Here is a 22,844-nt window from a genome sequence, read left to right on the forward strand (position 1 = left end):
ATTCTTGGAGAAAAATATAATAGGAAGCCAGGATATCTAGATGATAATGAATAGGTCTCAGAGTTGTACAAGATGATGTCAGAGAAATCAGAAGGAGGCAGACACTTCAGGGCCTTGAGGCCAGGATAACAATTTAAAATTCTACAGAGTTTACAGTGACAATGATCAGGCAGATTAAAAAACAAACAAACAAAAAAGAATATTACGTCTACTATGTATGTGGGGTAAGAATCACAAACATGAGAGTGATAACACAGAGGAGGCTGCTGCAATAGTTTATGAGAGAGATGATAGCATTAATTCTGAACAAACTACATTCCCTCTACAGGACCAATTAACAACAACAACAGAACAGAAACAGAGCATGATTTGCAGGAGTAGATGTTGCTATGGCTTCCACTTGCTTTTACCCATTACTTGAGTGTGAGGACACTCTGTACAAGAACTCTCACAAAGCCCTTATCCTTTTCCACCAATTTTTCTGAATCTTTTCAAGGAGAAACAACAATTGGATTCGATCAACCAGGGTGCACTCCTAAGTGGCATTACTTCCCCATGGGCAAATCAGCTCACCCTTGAACTTGGGACCCTCCTTGTATCTTGTCATCTCATTGGCCTCAGTACACCTGCTCCACTGTTTCCATAAAGTACTTATTTCAAGAAGGGGAGAGCCGTTACAGTGCGTTCTCTGTGCGGGAAACTCTGTGAGTGACATCTGAGACATGGTGTCATGAGCAAAGCCCCTTGTGAGTGCTGACGTTTTGCAGCTGTACCCATTCCATAATAGGTTTGAAGAAAAAGTGTTAGAGAATTTCTTTGAAAAAATTCCTTCCCTCCTGGCAGCAATGATCTATTTCTTAACTGTCATCAACTTATCAACATTTTAGCTAAATGGGAGTACAAACTTCTAAGTTTTATTAATGCCTACATGTAGGGTAAACATATCAACTTATTAACACTCTGTGGTAAATAATGAGGACTAATAAGATGAGAGCTAAAAGTGATATTATATAAAATTTAGGGTTCTCTTTTGCCTACTTACTACTACTTACTACTTAGTAGCCAAAGAAAGAATACAATTAGCATTTATTTTTTTTATTCACAGAATTCCAGAACTAGACAGCATGCTATGAAAATCTGGCTACATTAAGAGTCATGTTTGAAACCTGCAATGCAGTAATGCTGATACTCCAGAGTTCTAAAGAAGATGATGCATAAATTAAAACCCAAATTTTACCGAAAACTATTCTGCCTGCTTAATTCAAATGAAGGCAAGTTAGATGTTTGTGAAAGAAGCTAAATAGCAGAGCAAAAAGAGACTAAGACAGAAAAAGTTACTTAAATATTAATATAGGACTTTTAGATTATTTGTTTATCTGCTTAAGAGATGCATTTTTACCTGAAGGTGAAAACTATTTTAAGTAATAAGATAATTGACTGTAATTGAGAATACACTATTACAGAATTCCTAATAGGAAGTAAAGCAGTCTTTACCAAAAATGAAGAGAATTTAATATCAAAACAACATCAGAATGTCATGTAAACATTGAAAAATTCGTTGTTGTATTATATTCATTCATTCATTCATTTTTTATGGTAAAAGTCTGAACAAAGTACGTTAGTAGAACTGATTAGGCATCGACTATTTAGTAAAGGTAAATAATTATACTGTTTATTATTACCAGAGAAGAAAAGGAAAAGAACTAACTAGAGGCAGGGGAATCTCAGAAACATGTTTACAAATACACTTCTCAAAGGTTTAAAAATATTCTCAAGTCAAGAATATAAATTAGAAAATTCTTTAAGATACAGTGAAAGAACAATATTTATAACTTGAAGCCATTGTAATACTGAGAGATATATTAACAATCTCTCTCATGAGCTATTCATTTCTTTTTCTTGCTTTCTTTCTTTCTCCCTTCCTTCCTTCCTTCCTTTCTTTCTTTCTTTCTTTCATTGATTGATATGCACCTCAGTTAAGGAATAGTCTTAGAGACTGAGAATACAAAATGGAATGAGATGAGAAATTTCCCATCAAGGATCTTTCTGTCCATGGTAGTTTTCCTTAACATATGCACGCATACACATACACAAAATCTGTAATTACTTTCAGAGCGCTCTCAAAAAGTCCAAAACTCATCCATGGACTAGCATACAGTTGTATCCTGGTTTAAGAAATGACAAACTTGAAGAGGAAAAAGGCAAAATACCACCATCCCAACAACTCTACCTTCCAATGCTCCAGAGTATTCCACTGATCTCTGATGGATAGCTGTGTTTGAACTAGGCTAGAGTTTCAAACAAACACAACCAGGCCAACCTTGTTTGTCTACCGGTTACAAGAAGGAATAAATACTATCCTCCCAGCCAAAGACCCTGAGGGCCCACAGAGCTATCCAAGATTTTGACTTCCTCTGGGTCAGCTTGGTGCCTGGGCTACAAAACTTATACACACCTATATTCTGAAAGCCAGCTATCTTCTCCCAAGCTAAGCTTACACTACCCTAAATGTCTTAGAGCATTTTTGGTCTAAAGATAAAATATGATCATATTTCTAAAATGAACCATCCCATGCTGTGGGTATGCCTGAGTGTGATGTATTGTCTCTTCACTCCTTTTCAACTATTTAAACTGTACATGCATAGTGTGTGAGTGTGTGTGAGTGTGTGTGTGTGTGTGTGTGTGTGTTTGTGTGTGTGTGTGTGTGTGTGTGCCTGGCCCATATTTTTTAAATAACTGAAAGTAATCTCAATGACAAACTTATAAATCCATCATGTGTTTTCATTTTCACCTTTGAACAATACAGAAAATAATTTTCTAGACTATCATCGATGCTAGATTCTTTAGTACATACATTCCTGTTTTAGTCTGTCCAGGCTGCTATCACAAAATACTACAGACCGGGTAGCTTATAAGCAACAGAAGTTTATTTCACTCACTTCTGGGGTCTGAAAATTCAAGGTCAAGATGCCAGTAACGTCAGGTGAGGACTTTCTTCTGAGTTGTAGACTTATTGTATTCTCACATGGTGGAAGGGCTAGGGGGCTCTGTGGTATGTCTTTTATAAAAGCACTAATCCCACTCATGAGGGATCCATCCTCATGACATAAGCACTTCCCAAAGGTTTCACCCATTACTACCATCACCTTAGGGGACTAGGATTTCAACATATCAATTGGGGGGTGGGGCCCACAAAAATTCAGACATAGCATTCTCTCATATCTCCCAAGTATAGAGCCTTATGAATTTATAGTATAACTGAAAAAATTTCAATTTTATTTCTAATTTTAAAATATCTCTGTAAACTAATAATAGACATATAGTTGGATAACATAAAAATGAAAAATATCCTTCAGCAAATAATTAACTTCAAAAGAGATGGTCACTAACTCTACTATTATGTTAACAAATGTTGAAATTTCTAGCTAATGCAACAGAACAAGAAAATAAAATATGAAAATAAAACATTTAAAAAATTAAAAAGGAGGAAGAATATCATCATTATTTATAAATGTTATGATACTCTTTCTGGACACAGAAGGGACAACAGAAAAAAAATTAATAGGATAGTTCAATAAGACAGACTGTTACTAAAATTATATGTAAAAATCAATCACTTGGATATGTGCAAATAATAATCAATTAGAAGATATACTGAAAACTGGATCATATTCACAAATGACATAAGGCTTAAGATTAAACAAAGTAAGAATTATAAAGTCTAACAAATATGAAGAAAACTATAAAAATATACTGAAGAACACAAAAATTATGACAACCAGTGCTATTCTGTGATCCTAAATAGCAAAAGTATTTCTATTTTGTAGAAATGTAAATTCCCCAAATGTTAATCTATAGCTGGAATGTAATTTCAGTAAAACTTTTAACAGTACTTTAATTTGATGACGTTTCCCCTAAAGAAAATAAAACGAATTATCAAACTCTTTAGGAAACTAAATAAGGAAGAAATTGCCCTATCAAATATCAAAAGCTACCATAAAGATATGATAATGTAAACCTACTGGCTTATATATAGAAAGTAGGTTAAAAGATTTTTTTAAACGCCATATGTGAAATATCACATAGATTAAAGAGTAAAATAGAAAGTGAGGAAGCATAAAGAAAATAAAAGAATAGTAATAATATAACATATTACAATAATAATAAGAAAATGATGATGAATATGTATCTAATCTCAGGAAGGGGGAAGATTTTCTAAATCAACATACAGAGTCAAAATTTACACACGGTCATTAATAATTTTGATGGCCCAAATTTAAATTTGTCATCATAAAGAAAGCATAAACAATATTAAATGGCAGAAGCCAAAACAGAAAATATGCCTTCCAAACATATGGCAGACAAAAGTTAATATTCTCAATAAGCATATTAATCCCTAACATGGTTTTTAAAATGTTCTTTAGACCTCTAACTGGAACATTTCTTGTTGATGCTGTTACACTGCTATGACATTTTGGACTCACTGAATGGCACTGAAAATCAACTTTTCTTAAATTATAATAAAGCTTATGTGAAAAAATATATATATATATTTATATTAATAAAAAAATAATAAACATCCTAATAACAAAGTGATAGTGAAAACAAATAAGAAATTTATAAAAGAAAAACAGAATATTATCACATTAGAAGTATTGAATATAAACAGTACTCACATATACAAATTAAAATGAGATACTTTATTAATTCATTTAACAGCTATTTATTAGGCACTTATGATACGCCAGGAATTTTCTAGTTCAGTGGTTCTCAAAGTATGGTTCCTGGACTAGCAGCCTTAGTACCATTGCGAACTTGTTAGAAATACAAATTTTTGGATCCTACAATATACTTATGAATCAGAAACTCTGGTAGTAGGGTCCAGCAATGTGTGATTTAATACGCCCTCCAGGTGATTCTGTTGCACACTAAAGTGTGAGACCCTCTGGTTTAGGTGAAATAAACAGACAAATATCTCTTTCCCTGGGGAGCTGGTAAAACAGACAATAGACAAGAAGCAAAATGAGTGAATAATGTATTTTCACCAGAGTAATGGAAAAAGCAGAGCAGGAGAAGGAAATTGGGAGTATCAGGCAAGGACCAATTTACAATTTAAAATAGGGTGCACAGGGTAGATGTCATTGAGAAGGTAGCTTTTGAACCAGTGACTTGATAAAGATGAGGGATCTAGCCATATAAGTATCTGGGAAAAGGAACATTCCAGACAAAGGTACAACCTGTGCAAAGGCCCTTGTGTATTTGAGGAGTCATAAGGAAATTCATGAAGATTAGAGTGAGAAAGGAGAAGAGAACTGGAGATGAGATCAGAAAGACCATGGTCTAGAGGCCAAACCACGTAGAAGCTTACAACTGATTGACAGGCCTGGCTTTACTCTCAGTAAGACCAGATATCACTTTAGGCTTGTGAGCAGAAGTGGTATAACTTGTCTTGTATTCTTAAAAATCCCTCTGGTTACTATGTTGAAAGTAGACTATAGGGGTTGGCAGGTGTCAAATTAGAAGACCAGGCTGCAGACCAGAGGAGTAACCAGGTGAGAAGGGCTGATGGCTTAGATTAGGATGGTAACAGTGTGGTGGTGATTGGATGTGACATAAAAAAAAAAAAAAAACCACAAGAAAAAACAGTGACCTCAAGGTTTTAAGCATAAGCAATTGAAAAGACAGTTGTCATCAACTGAGATGAAAGAGTCTATAGGTCAAAAAGGATTTGGAGAATTAGTTCAGTTTCAGACATCTAGAGCTTGAGATATTTACATATCAAGATATACAACAGGAAGGTGTAAAGTTCATTAGAGGGGTCTGTACTAGAACTATGTATTGGGGAGGCTTGAGTACCTATGATGGTTCTTAAATTCATGAGAATGAATGAGATCACCAAGGGATACCTTAGATAGAGAAAAACATAAAGGAATCTGAGCCCAAAGGCATTCCCACAATAAAAGATTAGGGAGAAAAAGCTGTTTTTTCTTTTTTTGCAAGGGAGAAATGACTTCCAGACAGTGGTAGCCTCCAAGTGCACCACTAGGCAGCTATCCCAAAGGTCATGAAACAGAATGGCTCACAAACCATATAAAGGTATTCAAAGCATTGCTTTAGTCAATCAATTAAAACATATAATGAAAAGCAAGGTGGAAAACAAGGCCTATTAATGGTTAGGATAGGATGCAAACACGCTGTAAACACCACACTACCTAAATCTTATATTATGTAATGTTTACACTACTTTCTCCTGGCCATGTCAGCCTTCCTGCGGACTGTGGATATGAGGACTAAGGCTAAAAGAAAGCAAGAAGCTTAGTAGATGGAAGTTTCCCAGAGCAAACACACATTTCCTCTATTCAAAGGTTTAGAGGCTTTTACTCCTGGCCATTATCTTGCAAAGAAAGTTATCCTTGTTTGTTTTTTCTCTATTTTTTTTTTAATGCTAGTATTAGATATTCTTAAATAGCAAAGGAAAAACATACTGCAACCAGCAAAGGAGACTAACAAGAGTGTTACAGGAGCAAAACCAAAACTGTATCAATATGTTACCCTGGAAGCCAAGTAAAGAAGGTGTATCAAAGAGGAATGATCCATTGTGTCAAATGCTGCTGATAAGTCAGGTAAGAGAGGACTGAGAATTAACTACTGGACTTTTCTTTGCGTGGTCTCTGGTGATTTGACAAAAGCAATTTTTAGGAAAAGGCAGAGGTGAGAAACTGAGTGGAATGAACTGAAGGGGGAATGGGAGGAGTGAAATTGTAGACCACGTGTATAAGCCTGCTTAAGGAATTTTGCTATAAAGGGGAGCAAAGAAATCGAGTGTTAACTGATGGAGAAAATGGAGTAAGTAAAGAGGTTTTTTTAAATATTGGCAAAATTACAAATTAGTGTACTCATAGGAATGATCACATAGAGAGGGGGGAATTTATGATGTAGGAGGAGGGGAGAATTGTTAGTATGATGTTCTTGAGTGAATGAGATGGGATAGATTTTGTGCACAAATTTAAGGGACATGCTTTACAAAGCGCTTCAGACATTTCTTACTTTGAAAAGTGAGAAGGCAGAGCATGGTGCTGGGAGGCTGTGAAATATCTCTTCTGACTATTTCAATTTTCTTAGGGAAATAGGATGCAAGGACATCATCTGAGAAGGGAGGAGAATTGGGAGGTTTGAGGAGAAGGGAGATAGTATAAAACATGAGAGAAAGTGGGACAAGTGCTAGACCCAGGCACGAGCATTTAAAGTTTGCGGTCATTGAGAAAGGCAGCAGAGTTGTGGCTTTTGTTTTGTTTTCAGTTTTCTGAAGCCACATTCATCTACGCAGTTGCAGGTACACAGCAGAGTGAGAGATTTTGCCTGGATTGTAGTTTTACCAAATGAGTCTGACAAAGCAAGAGAGATTGAAGGGAATCAGGGATGTTTGCAAAGGGATCATTATAATGATTGACTATGAAGTTTACATGAAAGGAAAGACATGGAGAGAAGTACACGTACATAAATATATGCTATAGGAATAACTTGAACTCTGACTCTACTTCTATATGAGATAGCATTTAAGAACACATATTTATTCATTTTTTCCAACATAGAACTAATACTAGATTATTATTCCTATATTATAACCTTCACAGAATCCATTTGGAAATGCCACTCTTGGTTTGTGATACGCTTTTATTTCCATTGAAACTCCTCCATGCAAAAGAAGCAATCAAAGAGGTGAGCCTACAAGTATTACAATAAAAGAATTGCTCCTTTTAAAAACAGCCATGCTCAATTTCTGGAAGGCACTGTATTTTCCTTCTCTTCATTTAGAATGGAGTCATATTTACCAATGTTTTCTCCCTAGAGATAACTTTGTACATTTCTTTGCCATGCTTCCAATCTTTTTCTTTTTCTTTTTTTGACTGCAAAGTTGTTAACAGAAGTTTCAATAACTTTTTTTTCTTCGTTGCACACTGAGAAGAGATCACAGAAAAATGGTCTCATCACATAAATACACCTCATAGTATCTAATCTTGTCAGTTCTCAGTTACCGAGACCACAGACCTGGCTACACATAATACGGCTGCTGCTCACATACCTCCACCTGTGGAGTAAAAGCAGCTTATCTCCCCAAGGGGGGATCTGATTCAGAGTAATGGGGCCATGTTCACATGACGCCATGCGTTGTCAGAAATATCTTATGGGACTTAAACATATTTTAACACATTATACTTCAGAACGTTATGATATTCATGTCAGATAGGTAGATAGACAAAAGAGAATTTCTTGCATTCTAGAATTGCAGTTCAGTCCTTTTGAAGTTTTGATGTTGGCTTCTTTTTCTCTTTCCTTCTAAACAATCCCTTATGCCCATATGTGTTTACGGCACAAGTCTATTTGTGTGTAATGTCTCCCTCTGCTCTACTATAAAACTGCATATGTTAGACAACAATGCCTGTGTGCAGGAAAGATCTCTGTGGACTGGACTAGAACTGCAATGAACTTTCATGCTGAGTCCATGATGGGAAAAGATCCTCATTGTTTAACAGGAAACAATCAGCTCTAGATTGCACTTTATCTGTTTTAACCTAGAAAATCTTTGGTGCTGGAGCCTGTTCAAAGAGAAAACTAAGAAATTGTTTGGCTAGTTCTTTTTAGACTATGGATGTTACCTAGTTCGCTCATGGTACTGGGACTAAACATACCTAAAATAAATAAAATCAAAACATTATAAAGTCAACTAAGGTTTAAAGAAAAATCAAACTGGCCTCTCCTTTTTCGACTTAAGGAAAGATGGATGTTTGGTGACAAGGCTGAGACCTGGGGGGCGAGGAGTGACTGGAGTGCACTTAGCAAAACAAGCACCGTGATGAACATTCTCCACACTGTTATTACGCCGCTGATCAGGTGGTAAGCTAATTTCAAGTGTAAAATGTAGGTTTGGGATTTATGCCTTGTATAAAACATAATCAACTTTCATTATTTCTGTGAGTCATAGCATTTTAATCTTTTCTAATTAGATGTAATTACTATTCTTTCTCACAGCAGGATAGCATAGAGGCATAAAAAATTCGAGGTGCCACATACATAAGGGGGAAAAAAAATGACAAAAAGGAAAAATATAGGCATCATTAGTAAATAAGAGAGTTTTTTGTTTTCAGGTGACACTGGTCATTCCCTTGGTGGGAAAAATGGACACCGTGACAAAGCGTGTAGGTAATTATGATCTTTTTATAATATTCTTTTGTAACAAGTGGGGCAAGTTCCAAGGACAGAAATAATTTCCATGTGGAGAACAAAATTTTAATGTCAGAGTTTGTGCATTTTAATTAGGGCAATTTAGCTGATCAGAATAAATTGTCTTTTAAATATTATGACTCATGTACTTTTCCATCTCATAATTTTTCATTCCTTCTATTTTTACCTTCTGGTAAACTAAAACAAGATTTTTATATAGAAATCAAATAAGATATCTTCCAAATCTAAAAGGATCAAAGGTGCATGGTTCTAACTGCAATGTTGAGAACTGTTCCCCAAAAGAGCCATCACAGAAGCAGAAGTGTACATGGAAGATTCCAGATACCCTTATTCTCCATTTAGGAAAAATTTTAATCAAAATTATTTACTCACATAAAGAAATCATTTACACATTTTATTTGTGAGTTCTTCAGTGAGCACTTTTTTCCCATGAAGATTCTGCAAAATTAGTTGTTACGTGGGCAATTGGTGAAATTAGGCTCAAACAGCAGAAATTTAACAAGTTATTTTACAATTATACAGTCTGTTCATCATACAGATCATACAATTCTTTGAGGGAAAACAATCTGCTTTTGAGACCTGGAATAACTACTTAAGCTGTCTACATTAATCAAATCAACTGGTTAAGTGTTAATTTTAATTTTCCTCTTTACCTTATATTGCACAGAGGGAAAAAAGTTAATAAACCAATATAATGAGTTTTACTAATTAAAATGATAAAGATTCACCTTTCAAATGCTGAGTTTTATGTTGCTTCAATCTGTAACACGTGAAATTGAAAATTTTACACAAATATATTAGACAACATAAGGGAATATCCCCAGGTCATTATTCTATTTCCAAATTTATGGCTGCCAAACTCAGATAAATCCTGGACAAGCAACATAGATTACAGATTACCAAAGTTTTCCTAATTGGCAATTCATAACTTCCAGCTGCTCTGAACAAAACCTATCACCCAATGAAATGTTGACATTTTTCTGCCTCATTAAAATTTTCTGCAATATTCTGTGTGATAATATTGTTCAATTAGCCATTATTCCTGAAGATATGCAAGGAGGTGATAAATGATTAGGATACCAAATGTAATTTGTGGCGTCAAGGCAAGCCTGTGCTCACCTGCACATTTAGACAATATTGGACTCAATATCATACTGGGCAGGAAGAGAGTTTTATCCCATGGAGCACATTACATTTTGTACCTTAACATGTAACCGTGTTATGGTTTCAGTGTTTCCATGAATTCATCATTATTCTGTCTCATATATTTTCATAATTACTAAATCATTTTAAGGATTTTCTAAAACAAAGTTGAGAGATCTTGTTACAAATCCCTTGATAAAATATTTATGAGTTAAAAATAACTTTAATTGGTCAAAATTTTTATAATGACAATCCATGGTTTTATCTTTTGTGCATCCACTGTGTGAATCTCAGCTGTGTAGAATCTCTGCATAGATTTGCACAGAAAATATGGATCACTAATAAGTAATTTCTGGATTCTAGGTCTATACCATAAAATTTAACAGAGAATTTCAAAAAAGGAATTACAATTAAAGAAAGTCTTACTCATGCAAACCCAATCTGTTTTTCTCTATTAAAAACAAATATTTCATCACATATCAAAATTAGTAAAATCAAGACAAGTGAGTTATATTTTAGACAGAAGTGTCTGCTCTCAGTTACCATAAACCCACAGCCCATAGCCTGACACATATGGTACAAAGGTGAAATGTGTCCGCAATATTTAAGGTGTGTACATGGTAGTTGTTTTTTTTCCTGAGGAGTGAAATATTGCAATTGTTATAATGTCTTAGAACAAATTGAACCATAACATATTCCATAATTACATAGTATGCTTAGGGCAGTTATAAACATTCCCCATAGCCTTGGAGAATGTTTTACACTTATTCACTTCCATGCTAATGTTTTAATAGCAATAGTAACCACAGTAATTTTTGTCGTCATACATTATTGACAAGTTTATTTTTTCTACCATGTTTCTGAGGGCCCTTTATCCAATCCCCTTTGGAATTTAATGTAGGACTCTGAAGACTCTGAAAACATGGAACATAGATAATAATACAACAAACAATAATATTTAAGTCTCAATTGCTGAGTTCAGCTTGTCCCTCCTTAAGTTTTAGTTCTACTAATAAAGTCAAACAAACTCTAAAGGCTTACCTTTCCCCTCAGCATCTTTTTCAAGGTATGTACAGGGATATTAACATATTTCTTAGAACAACACAATACAGATATTATAACATGGATATTTTAAAATCATCTTTTTGTTTATAGCTACTCTATTCATAATTGCTAAAACTTGGAAGCAATCAAAACATCCCTCAATAGACGAATGGATAAACTGTGCCACATCCATAAAATGGAATGTTACTGTTCAATAAAAAGAAATGACTTATTAAGCCATGAAAAGACATGGAGGAATCTTAACTGCACATTGCTAAGTAAAAGAAGCCAATCTGAAAAAGCAGCATACTGTATGATTCCAAACATAACAACATTCTGGAAGAGATGTAACTACAGAGACAGTGAAAAGATCACTGGTTGCCAGGACCTCATTTGAAGGGAAGGAAAGATGATTGGTAAATTACAGGGAATTTTTAGGGCAATTAAATTACTCTGTATTATCCTGTGGATACAGGTAACAGGATACATATGTTTGTCAAAACCAATAGAATGTACAACACAAAGTGTGAACCTCATATAACCATGGACACTACTGGTAATGTATTGGCTCATCACTTGTAATAGATGTACTACACTAATGAAAGATATCAATAATAAAGCAAAAAAAAAATAAAAATAAATTTTTGCTGAAACTTTTAGATAAAATTAATCTATTTCACACAAAATATTTATACTTTACACCACCTTAATGTTAACCACATTGTAACGGTATAGGGGCATATTTGGATATTGAATGATGAGGTGACTTTTTATATGTGGCTCTAGAAAACCATTCTTCATGATTTTTAGTCCCAGATCATTTCCCACACATTTTTATTATCTATGTTTTGGCTCTAAGTCGTAACTATCAAAGCTAGTGCCTGGTAGCTGTATTGTGCTACCTTGCTATTTAGCCCAGGGGTCCCCAACCCCCGGTACCAGTCCATGGCCTGTTAGGAACCAGGCCGCACAGCAGGAGGTGAGCAGTGGGCAAGCCAGTGAAGCTTCATCTGTATTTACAGCTGCTCCCCATCACTCGCATTACTGCCTGAGCCCCGCCTCCTGTCAGATCAGCAGCGGCATTAGATTCTCATAGGAGTGCAAACCCTACTGCAAATACAGATTATCTGCAAATAATCTGTGGCTGCAAATACAGATTATCATTAGCAGAGAGGTTTGACTGCACAGAGACCATAATAAATCAATTGCTTGAAGACTCGTATCATAACCCTATCAGTGAGTGGCAAACGAAAAGGAGCTCAGGGCTCCCACTGATTCTGCATTTTGGTGAGTCATATAATTATTTCATTACATATTACAATGTAATAATAACAGAAATAAAGTGCACAATAAATGTAATGAGCTTGAATCATCCCCAAACCGTGCCCTCACCCCCTCACCCCTGGTCCGTGGAAAAACTGTCTTCCACGAAACCGGTCCCTGGTGTCTCAAAGGTTGGGGACCTCTGATTTAACCTACAAATAATCTGCCTTTCCTCTTTCCATTGATCTATATTGCAATGCAATGGAACATAAACCGTATTAAACTAAACAGTACAATAGATTGCTCCGAAAAGCCAAACCCTGAGGACTCATAAAGAAGCTCTCTCACTAGGCAGCTCTCTGTTATCAACCTGGAAGCCCCAACCCACTGTAGAGGCTAACCAGCATCCAGAGAGTTATACTCTGGTTTCAGGTAGCTGTATTCTCAGGCCCTTCCCACTCAACAGACATCTCATCTGGAATCTTCAAAAAAAATTACAGCTTTATTGCGGTATAACTGGCATATACAAAACTGCACATATTTAAAGACTACAGTTTGATTAGTTTTGACATATGTACACATTCATGAGAGAATCACCACAATTAAGATGAGGAACATAACTCTTATCTCCACAGTCTCTTTGTTCCCCTTTGTTATGCATCTCCCCCCCACCTTCCATGACTTACCCTCCTCCCAGGCAACCACTGATCTGTCTTATTTCAAATAGATTAATTTTCCTTCTCTAAAATTTTATATAAATGGAATCATATAATATGTATTCATTTTTGTTGGGGGGGCAACTGGCTTCTTTAATGCAGCATAATTATTTTGAGACTCATCCATGTTGTTGTGTTTGTTCAAAGTTCATTCTTTTTTGTCATTAATCAGTTTTCCATTATATGGATATACCACAAAGTGTATCCATTCGTCTCTTGATGGATATTTGAGTTATTTCCAATTTTTAGCTATTACAAATAAAGCTGCTATGAACATTTATGTAAATCTTTCTGTAAACAAAAGCTTTGATTTCTCTCGGATAAATGCTTAGGAGTAAAATATCTTGGTCATTTGGTAGGTGTATGTTTTCCTTTTGAAGAAATGGGCAAACAGTTTTCTAAAATGTTTACTATTTTACATTCCCACCAGGGTGTATGAGAGTTCCAGTTCTTCCAAGTCCTTGCCCACTCTTGAAATAATTAGTGTTTTAGTATTACTGACTCTAGAGGCTATGTGTGAGTAGTTCTTTGTGGTTTTAATTTACATTTCCATAAAGGACTATTGATATTGAGCAACTTGTAAAATGTCAATATGATATCCATGTATCTTCTCTAGTAAAGTGTCTGTTCAAGTCTTTGGGCCCTTTTTAAATTGGGTTGTTTGTCTTATTAATATTGAATTATATAATATTTAGCTCTTTGTATAGTCTAAAAACAAATCCTTTGTCAGCTATATATTTTGAAGTTATTTCTCCCAGTCAATGACTTCTCTTTTCATTTCTGTAACAATGTCTTTTAAAAAGCAAACTCTTCAATTTCATGAAGTGCTATTTAATCACTTTCTTTTTTCTGTGAAGTACTATTCAATCACTTTTAGTTCACGCATTTGGTGTTCAATTTAACATACCTTAGCTAAACCCAAGCCACTCTAGCTTTCTGTTGATTAATGTTTGCATGTCATATATTATTTCATCCTTTTACTTTTAACCTACTTGTGCCTTTATACTTAAAATATGTATCCTGTAAGCAGTTTATAGTGGGAACTTGCTTTTTGAAGCATATGACTCTGCCTTTTGAGTGGAGCATTAAGTCATATACATATTATGTAGTTATTAGTACAGCTGTGTTTAACTCTACCATCTTGCTTGTTATTTTCTATTTGCCCCACTTATTTTTTGTCCCATTTTCTCTCCTATTCAACTTTCTTTTGGATAAAATATTTTTATGATTCCTTTTTATCTTCCTTATTGACCTACAGGCTATGCCCCTTTGTAGATGGTTTTTGTTGGTTTTCTTTTGTTGTGTGGTTTCATTAGAGATTTTTGCATACTTCTTTAACTTATCATAGTCTCCCTTCAATTAATGTTAACCTACTTCCCATGCAATAAAAGAGCCTTACCACATTATACTTACATTTCTCCTCTCCCAGCTTTTGCTCTATTGTGGTCATTCATTTTACGTCTACATACATTATAAATTCCACAATTCAGCCTTGTTAATTTTAAACACTCAATTATATATATATTTTTAACATCTTTATTGGAGTATAATTGCTTTACATGGTGTGTTAGTTTCTGCTTTATAACAAAGTGAATCAGCTATATGTATACATATATCCCAATATCTCCTCCCTCTTGCGTCTCCCTCCCACTGTCCCTATCCCACCATTCTAGTTGGACACAAAGCACCAAGCTGATCTCCCTGTACTATGCAGCTGCTTCCCACTAGCTATCTAGTTTACATTTGGTAGTGTATATATGCCAGTGCCACTCTCTCACTTCGTCCCTGCTTATCCTTCCCCCTCCCCGTGTCCTCAAGTCCATTCTCTACATCTGCATCTTTATTCCTGTCCTGCCCCTAGGTTCTTCAGAACCATTTTTTGTTTTGTAGATTCCATATATGTGTTAGCATACGGTATTTGTTTTTCTCTTTCTGACTTACTTCACTCTGTATGACAGTCTCTAGGTCCATCCACCTCACTACAAATATCTCGATTTCGTTTCTTTTTATGGCTGAGTAAATTTGCAAATGAAGCAACTGATAAAGGATTAATCTCCAAAATATACAAGCAGCGCATGCAGCTCAATATCAAAAAAAAACAAACAACCCAATCCAAAAATGGCCAGAAGACCTAAATAGACATTTCTCCAATGAAGACATACAGATGGCCAACAAACACGTGAAAGGATGCTCAACATCACTAATCATTAGAGAAATGCAGATGAAAACACTCAATTATATTTTAAAGAGATTTTTTTAAGATAAAGTAAGAACACAGGCCTTTTTTATCATTTTCCTATTTCCAATTCTCTTCCTTTGTTTATGCTCCGATTGGTATCTGGTAACATTTTTTTCTTCTGTCCAAAGGAATTCCTTTGTCATTTCTGTAAGTACAAATCTAGTGATCAATTCTTTTAGCTTTTGTATATCTGAAAGCAGCTATCTTTTATCTTCCTTCTAAAAGATATTCTCATTGGACATAGAATTTGAGGTTGACCAGTTTTTGTTTCCCTCAATATTTTAAATAAGTTGCTCCACTTTTTTCTGGCTTCTATTACTGCTGAGAAAATGTCTGCTACTGCTCTTATCTTTGTGCCTCTGTACATAATGCATTTCTTTTAGTGCTTTTAAGATTTTCTCCCTATCACTAGTTATAAATAATTTGACTAGGATTTTTGTGGTACAGTTTTCTTTGTTTATTTTTTTAATATTTATTCCCTGTTGAATTTTGTGGACCTCTGTCTTTATCATTTTTAACAAATTTGGAAAAATTCTGGCCACTGTGTTTTAGTTAATAAACTTCACTTTTTGGAGAAGTTTTAAGTTCACAGTGAAATTCAGCAAAAAGTACAAAGAATTTACATTGACACATCATTATCATCCAAAGTCCATAGTTAACATTAGAGTTAACTCTGGGTGTTGTATATTCTATGGGTTTTGATGAATATATAATGACATGCATCCACTGTTGTAGTATCATACAGAACAGTTCACTGTCCTTAATATCCCCTGTGCTCCTCCTATTCATCCCTTCCTCCCCACAACCACTGGCAACCACTAATCCTTTTACTAACTCTATAGTTTCGCCTTTTTCATAATGTCATATGGCTGGAATTATACAGTATGTACCCTTTTCAGATTGGCTTTTTTCACTTAGTAATATGCATTTAAGTTTCTGCCATGTTTTTTCATGGCTTGATAGCTCATTTGTTTTTAGTGCAGAATAACATTCCATAGTCTGGACCTATCACAGTTTACTTATTCATTCACCTAATGAAAGACATCTTGGTTGCTTCCAGTTTGGGGCAATTATAAATAAAGCTACTGTAAACATTCATGCAGGACTTCCCTGGTGGCACAGTGGTTAAGAATCCACCTGCCAATGCAGGGAACACAGGTTCGATCCTTGGCCCAGGAGGATCCCACATGCCACGGAGCAACTAAGCCCATGAGCCACAATTACTGAGACTGCACTCTAGAGAGTGCACCAGCCACAACTACTGAGTCTGCGCGCCCTAGAGCCCATGCGCCGCAACTACTGAGGCCCGTGTGCTCCAGCTACTGAAGCCCATGCACCTAGAGCCCGTGCTCCACAACAAGAGAAGCCACCTCAATGAGAAGCCCACGCACCTCAATGAAGAGTAGCCCCCGCTCGCTGCAACTAGAGAAAGCCCGCACGCAGCAACAAAGACCCAACACAGCCAAAAAATAATAATAAATTTTTAAAGTATATATATATAAAAAATTCATGCAAGGTTTCTGTGTGGAAATAAATTTTCAGTTCATTTCAGTAAATACCAAGGTTGAAACTGCTGGATTTCATGGTAAAAAGTATGTTTCATTTTGTAAGAAACTGCCAAACTATCTCTTAACGTAGCTGTATCATGTTTCATTCCCACCAGCAATGACTGAGAGTTCCTACTACTCCACATCCTCACCAGCATTTGGTGTTACCAGTGTATTGGATTTTGGCCATTCTAACATGTGTGTAGTGGTATCTCATTGTAGTTTTAATCTATATTTCCCCACTGACATGATGTCAAACATCTTTTCATATGCTTGCTTGCCATCTGTACATCTTCTTTGATGAGTGTCTGTTCAGATCTTTCGCCCATTTTTTAATCAGGTTGTTCATTTTCTTATTGTTGAGTTTTAAGAATTTAAAACTAATTAATTTAAAATTAATATTTTGGATAACAATCCCTTATCAGATTCATCTTTTATAAATATTTTCTCCCAGTTGGTGGCTTGTCTTCTCATTCTCTTGAGCTGTTATTGTTTAAATAGTTTCTCTGCACCAGCCTCCTTTCTTTTGGGGACTCTGCATTACACATATATGAGGACACTTGGAGTCATCCCAGAGCTTACATAGTTTTTGGGGTTTTTTTTTTGTCTTTTCTTCTCTATGTTAAATTTTGGTTAGTTTGTTTTATTATGCCCTCATATTCGCTTATCTTTTCTTCTGCAATGTTTAATCAGCAGTTAATCTGCTATTAATCTCATCTAGTGTATTTTTCATCTCAAACATTGTATTATTTTATCTCTAAAAGTTTAAGTACGGCCTTTTTCATATCTTCCATATTCCTCCTTAATATGCTCATTCTTTCCTCTACTTTCTTGAATATATGGAATATATTTATAACTTACTTTCCTTTTCTATCAATTCTACCATCTGTGTCATTTCTGTTTCTTTCTATTGACTAATTTTCTCCTCATTATAGGTTGCATTTTCTTGCTTCTTTGCATGACTAGTAATTTTAGATGAGAGGCCAGACTTTGACAATTTTACCCTGTGTGTTGTATACATTTATATTCCTTTAAATGTCCTTGAGCTTTGTTCTTAGGTACAGTTAATTTATTGAGAAACAGTTTAATCCTGTCAAGGATATAGTTCAAGCTTTGTTTGGTGGAATCAGAGCAGTTTTAGTCTAGGCCCCGCTTGGCCAAGCACCCTTTTGAGTGCTCTGTCTGGTGTCCCACGCTTTACAAGTTTTCCCCATGCTGTCTGGAAGAACATGAACCCTTCCTGGCCCTCTGCAAGCTGTGTGGATTATTTTTGTCTGCCCTTACGAGCAGTTCTTTCACTGGGCTTAAATAATTTCCTCATGAACTGATCAGTATCAGCTGAAGACTCGAGAGAAGCTCTGAGAGGATCTCCAGAGCTCTCTCTCTTTGTGCAGAAATCTCCTCTCGAGTACTCTGCCCTGCAAATTGTAGCCTCCTTGGCTTAAAAATTTTCAGCCTTGTAGTTAGGGAGAAGCAGGACTGGAGGCCTGTTTGCCTCTTCATCTATCAGCAAACCAAATGCTGATGTTGTCATAGCACATATAGGTCAATTTCTTTCATTACCATCACATTTGTCTATCAAGTATTTTTTAAATAATACAAGTAAATTGTCCAAACTTCAAAGAAATATAAAGCTGAACATTAAAGCCATCCTCAGAAACACAGAAACATTGCTCAGGTATCATTTTATAGACTTCCTATCTTATATAGTGGAATATGTAGGATATATATGTGTGTGTTCATGTGTGTGCACACACATTTATACACACTTATTGAATTTTTTTTCACTTAACCTTGTTTTGTGACTATTTAAATAGTTGCATAATATAACATTCATTGATGGGTATAACAAAATATATTCAAACATTCCTCAACAGTCAAATATTTCTGTTGTCAAAATTTTCTGTGTATCACCGGATTATGCCAAATTAAAATTTGTATGTCAAATTAAATTGGATAAAATCTTCTACACGTGCTTTGTTATACTATTTGAATTCATATCTTTTCATTGCTATGCTTTTAGTCAGTCAGTCCACAAGTCTGTTAATGTTTATACACCCTGGCAGGTTGTACACGTGTGTGTGTGTGTGTGTGTGTGTGTGTGTGTGTGTGTGTATGTGTGCGTGCATGCGCACACTACTTGTGGCACAATGGCCAGTTCACTGTTACCTGAATCAATGTGCACCCCAAGAGTTGTAGGGAGCCAGTCTCTACTTAGCTGGCATAAGTTGTAGAGTTATAAAAGGACTCACTCACCAAAATATCTCCTCTTGACTGGTCTGTCAGAAATTTCTAATTTTTCTGTCGCTCCTTAAAGACCTTCTAAAGGTGCTGGGCATTTTAACTAGCCTAAAATTGACTTTTACTTGAGAAGAGTAAAATTATCAGAGATTTGTCTATCAAATTATTCCATTAGCACCCATCATCATTTAAAAGAATACACGGTCCTAAGGGAATGACCCTTAAGATAGACAAGCTTTGGGCTTCCCTGGTGGCGCAGTGGTTGAGAGTCCACCTGCCGATGCAGGGGACACGAGTTCGTGCCCCGGTCCGGGAAGATCCCACATGCCGTGGAGCGGCTGGGCCCGTGAGCCATGGCCGCTGAGGCTGCGCGTCCGGAGCCTGTGCTCCGCAACGGGAAAGGCCACAATAGTGAGAAGCCCGCGGTAGATAGACAAGCTTTGACTGCAGCAGAAGGGCTGAGACACATGGTGGTGATGATGCAATGTCAGGTGCAGGTATGTGGTGGGGTGCTGGTGGGTTTCAGCCTGACCATCTGTGAGAAACTTTAAGGACAAATAGCAAATTAGCTACATCATGTCCACAGCCATGTCAAAGGGTTGTCCAAAGGCCATGTGCCATATGTGTGTGCAGCTGTACAGACATTAAAAACACATCTTGAAAGTGATCTGGCCAGGAGAAGACTTAGAATAGATAAAACCAGGGATTCTACCTTTTTCTTTTCTGGAGCTTCCTATAGTGCATATATCCTGGCACTGAAAATTAAACTGTTGAGACTTCTCTCGCTTAGCCATAGAGCCAAGCGAATTCTCAAGTGGTGTCAGAACATACCAGGAAATACATGACTCGGTGTGAAGGGCAAAGTTTCATATTAAATTCAAGAGGGAGGATACAGTCATTGTTTGTGTATTACAACATGAGCTCTATTGTTACATAAGCAAAGAATAGTAACAATTAGTAATACAATCTCATAAATGCTTTCATAAATGATTATCAGATATTTTTCTAATCCTGATTGCACACTGAGATGGCCCAATACATTAATAGTTTCTTTTCCATGTAGAGAAGAAACAAATGAAGCAGGGGTCAAACATTGATACACCCAGAGGCAGAAAACCTATTCATCCCATCAATAATTGATTCAGAGCAGCAAAATTACAGAAAGCAATTTCCTTACCACTGAGGACTTTCCTCTTTTCCCCTAAGTTTTTCTCACAAAACTATTCAATATTTCTTGTCTGTTAAAGTGCCAGTTGCACACATAAAATTACCAGACTGGTGAACTTAATTGACATTACATTTAATTTTGAACAGAGAGTTAGACCAAATCACCTAGCTATTTTGATACCTTATGGGTATGACTGTGTTAATTAACTCTACTATTCCATTTCTTACTAGGATCAAAAATGGACAAAAAACAGGGAATAGGAATGGGAATAAAACAGAATGGTAGTTCAGCCTGCCATCTTAAGACTGATTAACTCTATAGTAAACATTTTGGTACATTTAGCTAGAGTTAATTTTGTTGAATAGTTGTAGCATAGAGGCTAAGCGAACAGGTTATAGAATCAGAATGGCGAGGTTTACTGGCTTCACCCTTCACCAGCTGTGTGACCTGGACTAGTCACTTAAGTTTGCTGTAACTCCGTTTTCTAATCAGTAAAATGGGATGATGGTAGTGTCTCCCTCACAAGATTGCTCTAAGATTAAGTAACACATGTAAAAGCTAATAGAAATAGGTCAGAATCATGGAAAGATCTTCATGAATGTTAGCTACTCCTATTCCTTCTACTACTACTACTACTATTATTATTATTATCATCATTATCAACTGAGTACTTAAAAATGCTGCCGCTATTAGGAGAATGGAGGCAACATAATACATGGTCTCTGTTCCCAAAGACCTTCAGTCTCTTGAAGAATAAAAACACCACTGAGGAAATAGTGAGATGGCAAAGGTGCTATAGTTTTTAATTCTGATAATTAGTTCAATAAAAGCCCCCAGAAAGTCAGGATTAGCTTGGGCCTCCTCTGCTCTAATAGGATTCTTGGAAAAACAGGCATACAGTGCTGGCCTTGAAGAATTAGTAGGATTTTAAAAGTTGTTTTAGGGTCGCCCTTGGACATGTGGTCCACAGATGTGTTTTGTTTGGCTTACACAGCATTTTTATAACATTTTAATTAGTTGCCAACATTTAACATTAGATCATCATCCACCCTGCTTCACCCATTTAATTACCTGCCTGGTTCCTGTCACTATTTGAGTTTGTAACCCCTAATCTACGGACTTAACTCCCATTCTCATTGTCACTGGTATCTATAAGCTTTGGTAAACATATTAGAATGATTTATTTTCTTCATACAGTGCCACAAGTTCTGCACCATGCATACTAACCAGGGTTCATAAAAATTATGTTTTTAAAGAATAGTGTTTCTTCTTAGAAAGTGATTTCTAACCAGTCCAGTTTGGACTGGATTCAAGGAATAGTCATAAAAAGCATTATAGTTTCTTCCACTGTTATGTCTCTATTGTTCCCTTTCTATTGGACTATCGGATTTGAACTTGATGAACTATCTTTTACAGGTAGAGAAAGAATAGTAAATTGCACTGCATTGGGAGAAGTCCCACAAATCACTGCAAAAACTGGCAATAAAACGAAAACTTCCTAAGAGACTAACTCCTGATTTGACCTTGCTTTAAAGCTGAGAGGAGAAGGATAAGAGCAGCACAGGAGTTTATATCTACATGCTATTCTCATCATCCGCCCACACCCCCTTACTCTTTTGGGGAAGGAGGGATCTCAGGCCCTGAGAGATCTGAGATAGCCAAATACAAAACACCTTACACCGGACAGATGACACCAGCACTTTGTCACACACTCAGCCTGTGGGGGGAGAATATCGCCTGCTGTGCTGGGTCACATAGGGCCGCACTTGAGAGCAGAGTGAACCAGCAGGGCCTGTGGGAGACAGGCTTTGTAGTGGCAAGAGGGTGAGGTGACCCTGGTTCCCACGGGGGGATGGGACTGGCCTGAGTAATTTCTCTGGCTGGCAGGGAAGGGAAGTGGAATCTATTATGTTGAGGTCCCGGTGGGGTGCAGCTGGTCCAGGTGACAGGAGAACTAGCTGAGTGGGAGCCTTTCTCCCTAGGTAGGGGCAGAAATGACGAGAGCAGGGAACTCACAACTAGGCATTGGGGGGCCTGTGAGGCTCAAAAACGTCAAGGCAGTGCATGGAATTTCAGGCCTTCCAGTGCACGTGAGTACATTTTTTTTTTTTTTTAACTGTTTATCCTGATACTGATAAATAGTATGGAACACTGTTAAGTTTCTGATGAACGGTTTTCATGTATGACTATATCTCTTTTAACATTAAGGTGTTGGATTTTCAAATACACTTTTTTGATGG

At 36.3% G+C, this 22,844-nt stretch overlaps 1 long non-coding RNA gene across 2 annotated transcripts in view; it reads right to left on the reverse strand.

Moving 5' to 3' along the window:
• LOC307184496 overlaps window positions 1–22,844 on the reverse strand; it is a 302,936-nt gene that overhangs the window by 376 nt on the left and 279,716 nt on the right. The gene's annotated exons all lie outside the window — the stretch shown is intronic.

This window comes from Stenella coeruleoalba, assembly GCF_951394435.1.
Source record: "Stenella coeruleoalba genome assembly, chromosome: 3".
NCBI classification, from domain to species: domain Eukaryota; kingdom Metazoa; phylum Chordata; class Mammalia; order Artiodactyla; family Delphinidae; genus Stenella; species Stenella coeruleoalba.